The sequence below is a fragment of the Bos taurus genome, chromosome 28, assembly GCF_002263795.3.
Source record: "Bos taurus isolate L1 Dominette 01449 registration number 42190680 breed Hereford chromosome 28, ARS-UCD2.0, whole genome shotgun sequence".
NCBI lineage: Eukaryota > Metazoa > Chordata > Mammalia > Artiodactyla > Bovidae > Bos > Bos taurus.
Window position 1 is genome coordinate 44254313 of NC_037355.1, and position 18575 is coordinate 44272887.

Consider the following 18575-nt stretch of genomic DNA (forward strand, 5'->3'; position numbering starts at 1 on the left):
TTATTCATGTATTCTATATCTGCAGATATAGAATAGAATCTATAAACCTACTCACTAAAATTTAATTCTGATCCCCAAGTCAGTACTGACAGTGCTCTCAGCATCATTCACGGACACGCACAAAGCAGTGAAATGTTTGAGTCACCTAGTGTCCTGGCTCTGAAGTGATGCTGAGCAAGTCATACTCTACCTTCCTGTTGCATCTCTCACACTGTCCTTTTTGTGATCTCTTCAGTGCCATGATTTTCACATTTTGTAGGGTTTTTTTTGATGCTTTCACTGTTTAAAATTGCCCCTAAGCATAGTGCTGAGATGCTGCCTCGTGTTCCTAAGTAAAGAAGACTGTAGTGTGCCTTACGGAGAAAATAGGCTTGTTATTAGGCAGGCTTCCTCAGGCAGGAGTTAAAATACTATTGATCATGAGTTCAGTGTTAATGAATGGACAAAATATATTTGCTAAATAAGGTGTCTTCAAACACAAGCAAACTAACACAAGCTTATGTGTTGATGGTTGACTGAAGTGTTGTGACCAGAGGCTCCCTGGAACCTCACCTTGTATCTCCCCTAGGAGCAATGGTTCTGTGTTCACTAATTCCATGTTCCTGCCAACTTTATGGAAGATGACTGTACACAGTGAGAACTGACTAAAGTCGGGTTTAGATCTTTTATCCCCTCCCTTTTCTGTTACTCTCTTACTCCCTTACTCTACTGATTGTTTTGATATTCCATTGAATAACTTATTTTTAGTGGTTGCATTTGCAGTTGCAGCATTCATCCTCAACTTAGTGCAATCTGTCCTACTCTCATAATTTCTTACCAATTCTTGTAAAATAGAAGCACTTTGCAACAATGTAATCCCATTCTCGTCATGTTCACTGTGCTGTTGTTTTCATATATTTTACATAAATCTACATTGCAAGCCTCCATGTTACACTTGTTGTGCTAAGAGGAGAAAATGAGAGATAGTTCTTTGTTAATCCACATATTTCCATCTGTGTTACCCTTCTTTTCTTTTTGTAGATTCTAGTCTTTATCAGGTATCATTTGCTGGAAATAAATTTCCTTAGTTTTTGTTCATCTGGACTTCTTTATTTTGCTTGATTTTTGAAAGATATTTTTGCTGCATATGGAATTCTTTCAACATTACGGTTATCATTTCATTGTTTTCTGGCTTTTTTCTGATAGAAAGTGATAATTCATACTGTAGTTATTGTTGTCATTGTTATTGTTTCTTTCTAGGTGCTTTCAAGATTTTTCTCTTAATTTTTGATTTCCATTAGTTTCTGATGCTCAGATGCAGTTCTGTTTATATTGATCCTACATAGGGTTCTTTCCTTTTCTCCTTTGCCTTTTGCTTCTCTTCTTTTCTCAGCTATTTGTAAGGCCTCCTCAGACAACCATTTTGCCTTTTTGCATTTCTTTTTCTTGGGGATGGTCTTGATCACTGCCTCCTGTACAATGTCATGAACCTCTGTCCATGGTTCTTCAGACACTCTATCAGGTCTAATCCCTTGAATCTACTTGTCACTTCCACTGTATAATTGTAAAGGATTTGATTTAGATCATACCTGAATTATCTAGTGGTTTTTCCTACTTTCTTTAATTTAAGTCTGAATTTGGCCATAAGGAGTTCATGATCTGAGCTACAATCAGCTCCCAGTCTTGTTTTCGCTGACTGTATAGAGCTTCTCCATCTTTGGCTGCAAAGAACATAATCAGTCTGATTTTGATATTGACTATCTGGTGATGTCCATGTGTAGAGTCTTCTCTTGTGTTGTTGGAAGAGGGAGTTTGGTATAACCAGTGCATTCTCTTGGCAAAACTCTGTTAGCCTTTGCCCTGACTTTGTTTTGTATTACAAGGTGAAATTTGTCTGTTACTCCAGGTATCTCTTAACTTCCTACTTTTGCATTCCAGTCCCCTGTGATGAAAAGGACATCTTTTTGGGGTGCTAGTTCTAGAAGGTCTTGTAGGTCTTCATCGAACCATTCAACTTCAGCTTCTTCAGCATTACTGATCAGGTATAGACTTGGATTACTGTGATATTGAATGGTTTGACTTGGAAACAAATGAGATCATTCTGTCATTTTTGAGATTGCATCTAAGTACTGCATTTCTGGATCTTTTGTTGACTATGATGGCTACTCCATTTCTTCTAAGGGTCCACAGTAGTAGATATAATGGTCATCTGAGTTAAACTCACCCATTCCAGTCCATTTTAGTCCACTGATTTCTACAATGTTGACGTTCACTCTTGCCATCTCCTGATTGACCACTTCCAATTTGCCTTGTTCATGGACCTGACATTCCAGGTTCCTATGCAATACTGCTCTTTACAGTGTTGGACTTTACTTCCATCACCAGTCACATCCACAACTGGGTGTTGTTTTTGCTTTGGCTCATCTCTTCACTCTTTCTGGAGTTATTTCTCCACTGATCCAAAGAATTCCAGAGAATAGCAAACAACAGAAGAGTTCTTCAAAGAATAGCGGAATTCCAAAGAATAGCAAGGAGAGATAAGAAAGCCTTCCTCAGCGATCAAAATGCAAAGAAATTGGGAAAGACTAGAGATGACTTCAAGAAAATTAGAGATACCAAGGGAACACTTCATGCAAAGATGGGCTTGCTAAAGGACAGAAATGGTACAGACCTAACAGAAGCAGAAGATACTAAGAAGAGGTGACAAGAATACACAGAAGAACTGTACAAAAAAGAGCTTCACGACCAAGATAATCATGATGCTGTGATCACTGACCTAGAGCTAGACATCCTGGAATGTGAAGTAAAGTGGGCCTTAGAAAGCATCACTACGAACAAAGCTAGTGGAGGTGATGGAATTCCAGTTGAGCTATTCCAAATCCTGAAAGATGATGCTGTGCAAGTGCTGCATGCAGTATGCCAGCAAATTTGGAAAACAGCAGTGGCCACAGGACTGGAAAAGGTCAGTTTTCATTCCAATCCCAAAGAAAGGCAATGCCAAAGCATGCTCAAACTACCACACAGTTGTACTCATCTCACACGCTTGCAAAGTAATGTTCAAAATCCTCCAAGCTAGAACTTCAACAGTACATAAACCATGAACTTCCAGATGTTCAAGCTGGTTTTAGAAAAGGCAGAGGAACCAGAGATCAAATTGCCAACATCCACTGAGTCGTCGAAAAAGCAAGAGAGTTCCAGAAAAATATCTACTTCTGTTTTATTGACAAAGCCTTTGACTGTGTGGATCACCACAAACTGTGGAAAATTCTTCAAGAGATGGGGATACCAGACCACCTGACGTGCCTCCTGAGAGATCTATATGCAGGTCAAGAAGCAACAGTTAGAACTGAAAATAGACTGGTTCCAAATTGGGAAAGGAGTACATCAAGGCTGTATATTGTCACCCTGCTTATTTAACTTATATGCAGAGTACATCCTGTGAAATGCTGGGCTGGAAGAAGCACAAGCTGGAATCAAGATTGCCAGGAGAAATATCAATAACCTTAGATATGCAGATGACGTTACCCTTATGGCAGAAAGTGAAGAAGAACTAAAGAGCCTCTTGGTAAAAGTGAAAGAGCAGAGTGAAAAAGTTGGCTTAAAGCTCAACATTCAAAAAAATAAGATCATGGCATCCAGTCTCTCAGTTCATGGCAAATAGATGGGGAAACAATGGAAACAGTGACAGACTTTATTTTCTTGGGCTCCAAAATCACTGCAGACCGAAGCCATGAAATTAAAAGACGCTTGCTCATTGGAAGAAAAGTTATGACCAACCTAGACAGAATATTAAAAAGCAGAGACATTACTTTGCCAACAAAAGTCTGTCCAGTCAAAGCTATGGTTTTTCCAGTAATTGTATATGGATGTGAGAGTTGGACTATAAAGAAGGCTGGGCGTCGAGGAATTGATGCTTTTGAATTGTGGTCCTGGAGAAGACTCTTGAGAGTCCCTTGGACTGCAAGGAGATCCAACCAGTCCATCCTAAAGGAAATCAGTCCTGAATATTCATTGGAAGAACTGATGCTGAAGCTGAAATTGCAATACTTTGGCCACCTGATGTGAAGAACTGACTCACTGAAAAAGACCCTGATGCTAGAAGATTGAAGGCAGGAGGAGAAAGGGATGACAGAGGATAAGATGGTTGGATGGCATCACCAATTCAATGGACATGAATTTGAGTAAGCTTTGGGAGTTGGTGGTGGGCAGAGAAGCCTGGTGTGCTGCCGTCTGTGGCATCGCAAAGAGTCAGACACAACTGAGTGATGGAAGTGAACTGAATGTAGGGTTCACTACGTTTCTTGGGTTTATAATGTAAGTCAGTGTCTTTTCATCAAATCTGGGAGGTTTACAGCTGTTGGGCCTCCAAATACCTTTTCTGCTCTGGTATCATTCTCTTCGCCTTCTGATCTCCAGTGAAACCTATGTTACACTGCTTGATGTTATTTCACAGCTTTGTGAGTGTTCATTTTTCTACAGTCTTTTTTTTTATTTTCCAGCTTGGATAATTTACATTAGTCTGCTTTTTCTAGTTTCCTAACTTTTCTGTCATCTCCAAACTACTGTTAAGATCATCCGTTAAGTTTTCATTCTTTTCAGTTCTAGGATTTTTGTTTGGTTCTGTTTTCATAATTTTCATTTCTCAGTTGAGATTTCCATTCTTTAAGACCATGTTTTCTGAACTTTCTCTCAACTTACAGTGAGTAACAGATAAAAGAGGCTTATTTTTTGTTGTTAGAGCTATTCTTGTTTTCTTTTGGTTAATATTTAACATTTTAAATTCTTTTATTTTCAACTTTTTGTGTTGTTATTCATCATGTGTCTTCTGTAAGCAGTGTATAACTGGAACTATTTGTATTTTATAAAATTATCTCATAAGTTGTATTTTAATTAGCAGTTTTAAGTAAATTTTGATTGTGAGCTTTTCTTCTTATTCAGATTTAATCTGTGAGAGTCCAGAGGACCTTAACTGAAGATATTTTCCTCAAGAGACCATTTGAATACGAATTCTGCCAGGAGGTAGGGTGTACCTTTGTCATGGATAACATTGTCCACTTTCTAGAGTACAGTACTTAAGTACTCATCACAGGCACATTTTATTCACGTGGCCTTGTGAGTGGAAGGGGCTCTAGTAATCTCTTGGTTGGCTTAGCTGTCACGGTCCTGGCTCTAACTTTGCCTTCGCTCCTTACTCCTCTGGAGCTGTCCAGTGTTCACGCCCCAGACCTGTGGAAGGTCCGCAGTGTCCCTGTCACCCGAGCCACTCCCAGCTTTGTGACTCACAGCTGCTGCTTCCTGCGCTGCCTGTTCCTTGAGCCTTCATTGTTCTACAGTCTCTCTGAGCAGTGCCTTTAACCCTGTATTCATAGCTCCCTTGTCCTCTGCAGTGCAGTGTGAACCACAGGCAGCGCGCTCTCCAAGCCACATTCTGTTCTCATGCTCTGTGGCTTTCTTTGGACTAAACTTAGACGTTGGTTTAGAATGAGTGGCGCCCCACCTCCTGTCCCCCCACCCCTTTGAGAGTTCCCAGACTTCTGTAAACTGGCCTTTAGCAGGACTGACCCTGTGCATAACCTCAGTCATGTGCAAAATCCCTCTTATCTTTCCTGGAGCCGTCCCAGTGCAGGCTCAGCTGGGAGTCAGGCTTTGGAAGAAAATGTATGTAAGTGATTTTAAAAGCTAGTGATTTAATCAGGGTTCATCTTTCTAAAATAGAAACACCAGAGTTACATTTAAAGTATAGTAACAGGTAGAAAAATATCAGGGATACTTTTATTTGTTGAACACTTATACTGTGGTAGATTATTTTACTAGATTTATAGTTAAGTCATTATTATTATTTTGTAGGCCTGAGTAGGCATATTTAGCTAAAAGTCTGTTGAATGAGGCTTGGCACAGTGCACCTGTTAGATTGGCACTGTATACTTCCCAGCAGTCTTGCCATCCTTACTGTGGGCAGCTGGAGGACTGGTAAACCCCACTGAACGCAGTCACCAGAGGACTGCTGCTTCTGTAGTTGGTGCTGCCTCGTTTGACTTGCTTTAGCTGTGGGCCCGCCTCTTCTGACTCCTCACTTGCATTCAGAGTGACCGTGAAGCTATATTCCAGCTGTGACCTCTCTCCACACAGGGGTTCATATGGATCTTCTGTCCATAGTCATACTTCTGACCTCTTCCATTTCCTTGAACATTTTTTTTAAATCTGCTGTTATTCTGGTAGTAGTCCATAAAGTTCACTGTGAAAATGATTTTGCTTCATGTATAGAATAAAATGGGCAGCGGGTAGGAAGGATTCAGAATAAGCATCTTCTTTACTGTTGGTTTATTTTTTTTCTTCCAGTTTTATTGAGGTCTAATTGGCATACAGCACTGTATAAGGTTAAGGTATACAGAAAAATGATTTGATTTACATGCATCATGAAATGATTACTACCATAACTTTGGTGAGTTTATTGCATCTTTTGTTTAAAGGGTATGCTGCTGCTGCTGCTGCTGCTAAGTCGCTTCAGTCGTGTCCGACTCTGTGCGACCCCATAGACGGCAGCCCACTAGGCTCCGCCATCCCTGGGACTCTCCAGGCAAGAACACTGGAGTGGGTTGCCATTTCCTTCTCCAATGCAGGAAAGTGAAGAGTGAAAGGGAAGTTGCTCAGTCGTGTCCGACTCTTATCGACCCCATGGACTGCAGCCTACCAGGCTCCTCCGTCCATGGGATTTTCCAGGCAAGAATACTGGAGTAGGGTGCCATTGCCTTCTCCTTAAAGGGTATAGAGTTTCAGTTTTGGAAATTGAAAATGTTTTGGAGATCTTTTCCTGACAATGTGAATATAATTAATACTACTGAACTGTACATCTAAAATGGCTAATTTCATAAATTTTGTTACATTTTTTTCCTACAGTTAAAAAAAGAGTATCTTTTGTGGAATGTAGATTTAAACGGTTAAGGGCAGAGTTCTGAATTTTTTTACCTTATCCGTTGTACTTGGTTCTATTTACTCATCCTTTACCACAGATTGAATCAACAGATTAGAGTTATTGGAGGGTCCAGAGCAGAGGAAATGTTTAGCAAACAGAATTTATAGGTGCTCAGAACATACTAGCTGAGTTATTTCAGTGTGGGGTCACGCTGCCTTCCTTGTCTGCATGAAAATGCATGCTTGTCTGTGTCTTTGATTGAGATGTTTTGTGTGTCTTCCCAGAGAGAAGGGCTTTATAATGAGGTGAAAACCTCTGAGAAGTGATAGCTGACTTTAAAAGCAAATAACTATTTCCTAGTTTACATTTATATTATTTTTAAATTAGATCTTGGGTTACTTGGGCTTCCCTTGTTGCTCAGCTGGTAAAGAATCCGCCAGCAATGTGGGAGATCTGGGTTTGATCCCTGGGTTGGGAATATCCCCTGGAGAAGGGAAACGCTAGTATTCTGGCCTGGAGAATTCCGTGGACTGTATAGTCCATAGGTTTGCAAAGAGTCAGACACGACTGAGCGACTTGCACTGGGTTACTACTTTGATGATTGAAAAGTTTTTCTCACTATAGTTTTTTTCCACTGAAAAGTAATATCTAGAGGGAGAAAACTGAGTTTCAGGATCATAGAGCAAACAGTAAACTGAAAGCTTTTACATTGTACCACCCATGCAAATTAATATTAAAATTCCCAATTCTTAATAGACTTTAACCACCTTTGGGATTTACCCAGAGGAAAATGGGGCCAGAGTTACTTTTCTTTCTTTCAGCCTATGCTCTGTAATACATTATCATGCAGATCACAGTAATTAAGGCAGAAAGATTAGGAAACTGGGAGGATTCAAGGTTTAGTCATAAAGAAACACCAGTTAAATTTTCAGAAATATTTCACCCGTGCTCTATATAGAACACTGTGGGGAATGCTTAAAAGAAATGCATGGCGATCCAGAACACTGCAGGGAATGCTAAAGAAATATGTAATGGTCCAAAGAGGGTTCAGCCTTTTTGGTAGGCCAAGGGTTCTATACTGTGAGGAATGATCTGTAACTAGATAGTATTTGTTTTAGGGTTCGCCAAAGAAACAGAACCAATAGTATATAAAAAGATAGATGGATAGAGAAAGATTCTTATTGATAGATTTTAAGAAATTGGCTCATGTGACTATAGAGGCTGCCAGGTCTAAAACCTGCACGCTAGGCTGGCAGATTGGGGAACTGAGAGAAGAGTTGAATCCGAAATTTGAGACCACAGGTCTACTGGCAAAATTCTGTCTTCTTCCAAGAGAGGCTTAGAGGGGTTTTTTGTTCTAAGGCCTTCATATGATAGATGAGTCCTACCCACATTATAGGCCCTTCCCTAGTGAGTCACACAGTAAAGAATCTGACTGCAATGCAGGAGACCTGGGTGTGATCCCTTTAGAAGGGAATGGCCACCCACTCCAGTATTCCTGCCTGGAGAATCCCATGGACAGAGGAGCCTGGCAGGATACAGCCCATGGGGTCACAAAGAGTTGGACAGGACCCGTTATGGAGAGTAATATCTTTTACACAAAGTCTCTTGATTTAAATGTTAATCATATCTATGAATATACCTTCACAGAAACATCTTGAATAATATTTGACCAAATATCTGCGTACTGTGGCCTATTCAAGTTGATACATAAAATTGGCCAGCATGTATATTTAAATGTCAAACTGTAAAGAGTATTGGGTACATGTTGTGGGTGGCAAGATAGGAGTAGGGGAGCTTGTTTTGATGTTTCTTTGCTCACAGATGAGATAAATGTGAAGATGTGCTCTGAAGGCCAGGAAATTTTTGGCCTGGTGTGCAGAGTGTGTGCGACATCCCAAGAGGGTGGTAGAATGAACAAGGGTGGAGCTGACCATGGCACGGGCGGGAGAGGATTTGTCCCGGCTGGAGAGAGATTTCTTAGGTGGTGAGGCAGGCCCTGCTCTGATTCCTCTACTTTGATACTGCGTTAAGTAGAGAAGGTGCTTGCTCCAGCCTGAGATGACAGACGGCTGGAGCAGGGCTGTCTGTACCACCAGCATTATATGCTACGTTATACAGTGTAATGAGATGAGAATTCTTCTGCATAAAGCGTTTCAAGTGAGATAGAGCTGCCTTAGATTTTTCTGTTATAACATGTGCCCAGAATTCTTTCTTCAGTTAGTTTAATGAATTGCTTCGAAAGATGTATGTTTGTGAATAAACATAAGATCTGCAAATGATGTGAATTGCTGCCTGTAATAATTCCAATCTTTAAGCCTTGAAATGTTTTTGGATCCATTCTGAAGTAGAAATACAGCCCAGTAACTCCCCCTTGCCCCACATTACAAATTAAGGAACATAATCAAATTTTTAGATATAATTGGTGTAAAGATACTTTAAAATAAAAATTCTACCAAGGAAAGTAGTTACCAGAGAGAATAGCAACAGCAGTGTCTGTGGAATAACGCACAGAACAGCGCCCGAGTGGGTCACCTCTCCGTGCCTGTGCTCCTCTGCAGTGTGGGCCTGCTTGTTTCTCCAGCCAAGTGGTGGAGTCTGTTTCCGCGCCTTTGTACTGGGCCATGCTGGGCGGCCTGCAGTGGCCAGGGGAGCATAAGCGGGCGCGCTGCAGGCAGAGGCGCCACATGCAGCGGGCCAGCTCCTCACTGCTGCCGCCACGCTGAGAGGAGGCCCACCTGGGGGGAAGGCCCAGCCCTCCTCCCTGAGCCCAGTTCCCAGCTGACCTGGGCCCAGTGCAGCAGCCCACAAGTCAGGCAAGAGCAGCAGCAGAGCTGTGCAGTCAACCCACGGGTTTGTGAGAAGTAGGAAATCCCTGCTGTTTAGGCAACTGAGGCTGGGGTAGTTTGTTACGCAGCAGTGACAAACAGAAACATCCTGTGACTAATTGCAGGAACTCCTCTCTGTAATTCTAATTCTGGCTTCATTCCTGAGGCCTCAGGAGCCCACGTTCTGGTGAGGGAGTCCCTCCAGGACAGTGTGGTGCCTGCCCAGGACGGGCTCTGGGCTGCTGCGGCCTTGGCTTCTTCTCTGTCCCCCTTTCCTCATCTGTAAGGATTAGATTTTTCCCTGCAGGACAAGCATAGAAGAGCGCTTGGAGGAACTAGAGGAAGAAGATTAGTTCTGTACTCCATTGACGGTACTTTCCATCTCTTACGGCTGTCAGACTCACACTGCTTTCTCAGAAGTGAAATGCTGCAAGAACCCCAACGAGTCTCCTCTTTTCCTTTTGTTAAGAACTACTGTTTTCAGTACCCTTGTATTTGTCCTGAAGAATGCCATGGGTATGCCTCCTTAACTTTGCTCAGGTTCAGACTCTCCTGGAAAAGTCAGACATTGGAGTCCAGGCCCCTTCCTTGTAACATCTCAGGCTCAGCTAGTTCACACACATGGTGGAGGGTTCTGCTGAGGTCTCTCTGGGTCACTGGGGAGGTCACAGATGGCATGCACTGTTTGGATCTGAGTCCTGCCTGCCCCACACTGTCTGCTGCTCACTCACCATCAGCTTTGGCCTGCCCCTCTCTTGCTCTGTTTCCTGAGATTCTAAATTGCACATTGCCGCCTGCAGCACTCTCCTCTCCTGGCCCAGCTGTGTTTGCTCAGGACTTCCCCACCAGGCTCCCTCAGTTTTCTTGAGCGGCCCCTTCTCCTTCCGCTGGCCAGCATTTTGGGGGATACCTAGAGTCCACGCTTTCTGTCTTCTTGGCTGCCTCGTGGCTCAGACGGTAAAGAATCTGCCTGCAGCGCAGGAGAACAGGGTTCAGCCCTTGGTTCAGGAAGATCCCCTGGAGAAGGAAATGGCTACTCACTCCAGTATTCTTGCCTGGAGAATCCCAAGGACAGAGGACCCTGGCAGGCTACAGTCCATGGGGTTGCAGAGTTGGACACGACTGAGTGACTAACACTTTGTTTTCACCAGCCTTTCAGGCTGCGTGTTAGAAAATTAATCTTGAATAATCTACTGGAGTAGTTTAAAGATACAGCTTTAGTTTTAAATAGTTGTAGTGGTTTAAGGTTATGTTATTATATATGTAATATATGTGTAACAATGGTTTAAGAATATATACTATAATTTTAAAATGCAGTATTTTTCTGTGACTTGTGATATATATTTGTAAATCAACTCAAAATGATAAATATCCAATTTTTGTTATAAATTGGACCTAACTTTTCAGGCATGTCTTACAGTCTTGAAGTACATAAATTATTATTTTGTCAAATTTTTAATAAGTATATCCATTACTTTGGTCAGATGTCCCCCTATGCAGACAAAATTGCAGCAAAAAGCATGTTGCTATTTAATACTTAAAACTGTGGATTCTGTGTTATTGTTTGTATCCATGCCGATCATACCTCTTCTTTTCATAATAAAGCCAACAACACACCGGGTTTTGTCTTTTTCTGACAACTGTGCTACAGTGAGATGAAAAAGAAAAAACCTACATATTTTAGATTTCCCTTGTAAATTGCCACAGGCTGCTACATCTAGTGAAATACGGCTGAGCAGCCTCAGGCAAGTTGCGTAACTTCTCTGAGCCCTTCTGGCCCTGTTGTGAGAATCAAAGGAGATAATGCGCGTGAAGCATTTACGATTTGTCAGTGCTTCATCTGTTTAGTTTTTCTCCAGCCAATTACTCTTCAGAAGTTCTATTTCTGTACTTCTCAGTTTGTTTCTCCTACATTATCAGTTTTAAGTTTTTTATTCTTTGGATTTCATTTTCTAGTTATCCTCAGCATTGCTTATTTGCTGTTCTTCATGTAACATTGAAATTATTCTTTATTACCTCTGGTCATACTCTGAATTATTCCAGAGGGTTTTATTTTATTTAACATTTCTGTCTTTAATTTTATTTATGTGTTTATTTTTGACTGTGCTGGGTCTTCGTTGTGCGGGCTTTTCCCGAGCTGCAGTGAGCTCCAATCTCCAGCTGCGGTGCCCGAGCGTCTCACTGCGGCGGCTTCTCTTGCTGCAGGAGCACGGGCTCTGGAGTGCGCAGTCTTCGGTGGCTGCAGCGCGTGGGCTCGGCGGTTGTGGTTCCCAGGCTCGAGAGCACAGGCTTCGTAGTTTCGGCGCACGGGTTTAGTTGCTCCGTGCATGCAGGGTCTTTCTGAATCAGAGATCAAACCCCTGTCTCCTGCATTGGCAGGTGAATTCTTTCTCACTGAGAGAAGGTACCAGGGATACCCTCTAGGGGACTTTAAAACTAACAAAATCTTTTTTTTGTTTGTTTCTGAGTAAACTTCATTTAGTCTGTGGGGTGTGTTTGTGTGTTTTATCATTTTTTCCTTCACTTTCAGTAATTGCATCTGTATTTTCTGGTAGTTGCTACTTTATTCTGATGCATTTAACTTTTTAAAATGCATTTTGGTATTTTTAATAAGCTCATGGTTCTTGAAGACCATAGTGTTACACAGGCCAAGTCAGAGCTTTGTCTCAGACTGTTTTTTACTGGGTGGCATATGCAGGCCTTGCAGTGTTACTCTACCATCTTCCCTAAAATTCTCGGAACCCTGAACTTAAATTTTGATCTTAATTTCAGTAAAGAGTGGGAATAGGGTAATCTTGATGCCTTGTTACCTTTTGGTCTGGGGTGGGCATGACAGTGTCCAGATATGAGTTGCTTGTGAGAAAGCGTTCTTCCCTGGTTGAGTGAGGGGAATAGGCCTTTAAGGATACTGTTAGTGAAATAGCATATTTTATGCCCTTCTTTAGTAACTTGTCACCTATTCTTCACTGTATTTCTGACTCAAAGATTGAAATTGCTAACCTGTATTTTATGAAACTTGTTTTTCTCTTTCTTAAAAGAGCTCTTATCCGCAGTTCTTAATAACTTATAATTGTAACCTTTTAGAATTATTCTTAAAAATACTTGGATTCCATTTTGAATTATTACAATTTTGGACTTAGTCTGATGTGGTCAAACTTGCACATATTTAAAGATCAGTTGTTTCTTCCCATTTGATATGAATTGTACCAGGATAAAAAATACTGAATTTTTGTGTTGTCTGAATTTCCACTGTTCTACTTGATCAGCATTTGAGACAGTAAACAGTGTTAGTTATAGTTTGAGTCATAAATGAAATTCCCAGTTAGTTCTGGCTCTTGTGGGAGAAAAGTTGATTCAGTCAATATTTACTGAATGGATATTATGTGACCACACTGGGCTAGAGAGTGCTAGTACAAGGGTGAGCAAAGTGAGATAGGACTTCTGGCTTTAGGGAGCTTACTGCCCAGTAAGGGTGAAAGTCATTAATTAAAGAATTTAACAAAAGTAAAATTCCAGTTGTGATCCTTGTTAATGAAGTAGAGGTTCTTCATCAATTCTGTAAAGCCTGTAAATGTGGGATTTCCTGGGGATGTTGTTGTTATTGTTGTTTAAGTTTACGTTTGACTTAGAATAACTGTCAAGACTGTTTTCCAAGGTCTCTATACCACTTCACATTCTCAAGGGCAGTATATGAGGGCTCCAGTTTCTCCACATGCTACAGTTAATATCGATGGTCTTTTTGATCATAGCCCTTCTCCGGGGGATATGTTAGGTACTCAGTCATGTCCAGCTGTTTGTGTCCCCATGAACTGTAACCTGCCAGGCTCCTCTGTCCATGGGATCCTCCAGACAAGAAAACTAGAGTGGGTAGTTGTTCCCTTCTTCAGGGAATCTTCCTGAACCAGGCATCAAACCTGGGTCTCCTGCATTGCAAGCAGATTCTTTACAGTCTGAACTACCAGGGAAGCTCAGGAAGGGAAGCCCAGGAGGGGTATAGTATTTTCTCATTGTGGTTTTAATTTGCAGATCATTTCATGAGCTTAGTAACTATTCATTTATCTTCTTTGGTGAAATGGCTATTAAAAACTTTTGCCCATCTTTAAATTGTGTTAAGTTGTAGGTGTTCTTTAGATATTCCAGATGCAAGTCTATCAGATAGATGATTGTTATTTTTTCCCCTAATTCATCTTTTTAGCTTTCTTGATGATGACTTTTAGAGCACAGAAGTCTTATTAAATTTGATCATCTGATTTATCAGTATTTTCCTTTCAGTATAATGTGCAGAGGTGGTCATTGAAGCCAGAGATATGGATTTGATAACTTGGGAAAAGGGAACACAGAATAAGAGTGGGAGAGGGTAAAATGGAGCTTTGAGGAATCGAAAGAGTTACTGTCATGTGAGTGAGTAAATGTGTCAAGTCAAATAACATGGGCCAGAAAATGTCCTTTAGGCTTAACCGCCATGGAGATGGCTGTTGACCTTACTGTTCTGAAGCTAGATTGTGATGAGATGAAACGTGCATGGGAGGTAAAAAAAATGTCAATTTGAGTGGAGAAGAGCTCTAGGGTATAGAAGAAGAGCCCCGTTTTGCTTTAGAAAAGCAAGATAAATGGGATGATCCCAGGAGACAAATGGTGAGTCAGATGGCGTTTTATGCCTTTCTTTTTCCCTTTCTTTTTAAAATTTTCATTGAGAGAGTGAATATCCTTATTCAGTACCTAAATCATGACCCAGGTATAATACCACATTTGGTAAAAATATGTGATATGGGTAGTGTTCTGTTTGAGGTCACATGAATCTCTTGCCTGTTTTCTGTTTATACTTTCTCTCCATTTATTTCTTCAAAGTATTTTCAAAATGAAAAAAGTAATAAATACACACAGCTTTTTGAAAAATGTAATGGAGGCCCAAACTCTCTCATCCAGACGTCTTAGGTCAGAAATACTTTAAACTTCAGAAATTTTCAGATTCTAGAAAGGTAATCTATACGTGGTATGTAATAGTGAGTGCTCTTATTGGGGTGATACCCATAAAACTCATTAATATTTCCTTATTGAAGTATAATACTTACACTGAGTTGCATAGGTATTAAAAGAAACTATAAATAGCTTCCTATTAGTTCAGGTCAGGTTTTGGCCCCTAAAGAGTTTAAGATTAGGTCTTAATGTTAAATAAGACCTAACACTTAATGTTAAACAAGACTTATACATTTCTTTACTAAATATAAGTAAATAGAAGCTAGCTTTGTCTTGGTATTTTTCTGAATGTTAGAAGTGTGTGTGGGAGATGCAGTACCGGCCCCTGTAATGAGCAGCAGCGGTCCTCTGCCCCACCCGCCACAGCCCTTGTCCTGCTCCGCAGAGGCAGCTCCGTATATGTCATCGTTGCATCTTCTGACTGTTGCCTCTGTGTTTTCAAACGATACGCTCATGCTATTTCCTGACTTATCAGTATTAGACGTTACCTCTTGACTTCTTTTATGCCCCACCTCTCTTCTCCCTGTCCACTGGGTTTGGTTATGTCATGATGTTGTTTATGTCACTGGAATATTTACACCGTAATCAGTATTGAACTACTGTTCACTTTAGAAACAAATGATTATGCTGTCTTTCTACTGTAGTTTTGCTGTTGTTACTTTGTATTCTCACTGGTATGATCGTTATTAGACTTATCCTTAGTTCTTCTAAGATGTCCAGGGTATTATCTGTCACTCCATCTTCCCTGTTGAGACTTCTTTTGCTCTGGGGACCTGCCTCTGGACATCTTACACGCATGTGCTCCACTCTGCACCAGCGGTCTCGGGCCTGCCAGTGCAGCTACAGTCCTGGAGCTTGCGCTTTGTGCCCCTCCGAAGCTATAGTGGCTCTTTTGTGCATTCTTTCTTTTTCTTTTCCTTGATTTAGTCCTTTATTTTGCTAGAGTACATCTTCCAGGAGTTTACCGTAAAAGGGTGCATGGGAAATTGATTACCTGGCTGTACATCTATAGGGATGTTGATTGGCTTGTTTAAATGGATTTTTAAAACTTTAGAAAGTTATCTTTATTTCCCTGAGGGTTTTTTTTTTTTTTTTTTTTGCTTTTTGTGCTTATGTATTATTTTGGTTCCTTCATTCAGAGCGCTTCTCCTAAGTTTGATCAGTAAGTGAGAAAGGCCAAGAACAGGGAGCAGAGATTACATAGACTGCACTGAACTGAGTTGTGGGAGCAAGAAAATGAAGAGCACTGAAATGTTACTTAAAAAGTGGTTACGGAGGGAAAGTGAATAGGAGCATTGAAAGTATTTTCTTTCTACTTCTGTTTTTAAAGATGAGAGACCCAAAATGCACTTTGAAATTCTGTATCAGTGTAGATTTTTATAATTTTTCTACAGCATCTAGTGATATAAACTACTTGTTTTATGCATTTTGGGGGAAAACTGGTTCTGTTCCTTTGTTGACATGAAGGAGTCTTTATAAAAAGGATGGGATGACAATATGGGGTAAATGGGGTGGCTGACAGAGTGAGGCCCCTAAATAGCCAGGTGGGGAGGATGGCAAAGAGCCCAGGTACACTTCTAGAGTTGGGGCTGCTTCTTCCCATAACTGCATAATATAATTTATTTAATTCATGAAAGGCTTGAGAGCAATGGGCAGGTTTATATGGTTGGTGGCGGGAAATTGAGGGACTTTTACAATAAATTGTCATTTAAACAGCAAAAGTGCCTGATCTCATGGTCAGATACACAGGGGCTTCCTTCACACAAGGAAATCTGTTATTAAGAGAGAACAGTCTCTTTTCCTCTGGTGGAAAGAAGTCTTTCACTATTTTGGAACAAGAGGTTTCTTTTATAACCATCATTAAAAGAAAAAAGCATTTACGAATAGCCCATGTTTATTATTCTTTTCTGTGTTCTGCAAAAGATAATGGTTCCTGCTGCAGACACTTTTCTGCCATAGCAACAGGGACAAACATACACTGGAAAAAAAGCAGTGTAAGCAGCAGATAGTCTCAATGCTGGGCAGATGCTCAGATTTATTGATGGTGGACAAGTACTAACCTCCCCTTGTCTGCCATGTTAATAATGCTGTGTTCCTAGCACTGCATGTTCTGAGCCGCCATTTCTAAGGATGTATAAAGGCCATCCCATTGCAGTTGCATTTTGTGGGAAATATGTAAACTGAAAGTAGTGTGACATGGAAATATTAATAAAGGCTTGTGTTGCGAAAGTCTTAAGTCAGTCATGTTCAACTCTTTGTGACCCCATAGACTGCAGCCCATAAGGCTCCTCTGTTCATGGAATTCTCCAGGCAAGAATACTGGTGTGGGTAGCCATTACCTTCTCCAGGGGATCTTCCTGACCCAGGGATCAAACCTGGGTCTCCCACATTGCAGGCAGATTCTTTACCATCTGAGCCACCAGGGAAGTCCAATAAAGGCTTACTATGCATAAAAATATGAAAGAAAGCAGTCTTCAAAATCAGTAACTTTGCAATGAAAGTTAGATGTAATAAAACCCTGAAAAGAAAGGCAAGCGATTCCCATAATACACTATGCTGTTTTATTTTTAAGGAAAAGCACTGTGCAAAAATATTAGAGGAATTGCTGGAAAAAATCTAAAGAGAGCATAAAGCAAACACTACGGTAGTTGAAGACATTAGTGTCCTGAGAATGCGTCTTCCTACTTTATTCCTGTAGGAAAATTAGGTTTGATTTCTATGAGGTCTTCAGAAATGTATTCATCACAGAAAATGAGCCCTCTTACGGTTGTATACATTCATCAATAACATAAAGTTCTGACTGTACCGACCTATGTGGAATGACTTGAGCTTTTAACACTTTAAAAATATGTATCTAAACTATAAAAGTATTACATTGTTACTGAAAGTTTAGAAAATAGAGAAATGAAAAGTCACTAAGTATTGCCACATCATTAAACTGCTGTTAGCATTTTTGTGAATTTCTCTCCTAGTACCTAACTACATATTAATATTAAATAACAATGACAGGAATATGCTTATTTTGATTTTTAATTTAAAACTTATTTAAAACTCTAATAAGAGTTTGCTGTGTGAATATAATGGTAAGTTTTGGTTGAGATAGGTTTTTTAATAGTTAGGCATTTTCCTTTGCTTTTCCCTAAAAGGTTTTAAAATCCTGTACTGGTGTTGAGTTTGACCATTTGATTATATTAATAGCATCTAATGACATAAATGGTTGATTCTGCAGGTTTTCCTTGGAAACCAGACTCTGTTCCTATGTCTTCAGATGTGACAATATGCTGGTGACCCCAGTGCACGCTGTGTACATGTCCTGGGTTTCCCACAGGTGTGTCAGGCTCAGTGTGCCCATGGCCAACCCTCATGCATCTCCCAGTCCTCTCTGCATTCCAGTCTTGTGAAGGCACAGCCAGAAACCAGGGACAGTTTAGACCCCTCACTAGATCATGTCAGTCCTCGTTTTCTAATGATCTGTCTCCTCCCTCCAAGTTCTGTTCTAGGTCTGGTCTCGGTCGTTCAGTGCTGTGTGTTACACCTGGTCTCCTCACTCCTAATGCTTTTGTGTGTGTGTGTGTGTGTGCTAGCTGCTGTTCATAGGCTTCTCATTTCTTATAGGAACCATTCTTCTGATTAAAAACAGGCTTAACTTACAGTTGTTTGTTTAGAGTGCCAGTGAGGATACTGCAATTCAGCAGCTCACAATGGGGAGGAGGAGGGTGCTGCTGGAGCCTGGTACCCTGTGTGCAGGGATGCATGGAGGCATGCAGACCCGGGGTGATCGTCTCCTGGGGGATTTGCCACTGATAGCTTGTGTCTTCTCCTGGCTGCCTTCTTTGTCATCTGTGTTTGTCCCCAGCATTGCTGAAATGGGCAGAATC

General features: G+C 40.9%; 1 protein-coding gene across 9 annotated transcripts in view; it reads left to right on the forward strand.

The window, feature by feature from the left end:
• Positions 1-18575, forward strand: part of MARCHF8 (membrane associated ring-CH-type finger 8) — a 111104-nt gene that overhangs the window by 26239 nt on the left and 66290 nt on the right. For 3 of the 9 annotated variants that reach the window (XM_059882583.1, XM_010820721.4, XM_010820723.4), the window contains one exon: positions 4918-4998. The gene's annotated coding sequence lies outside the window, so the exon portion shown is untranslated. 9 annotated transcript variants of the gene reach the window in all.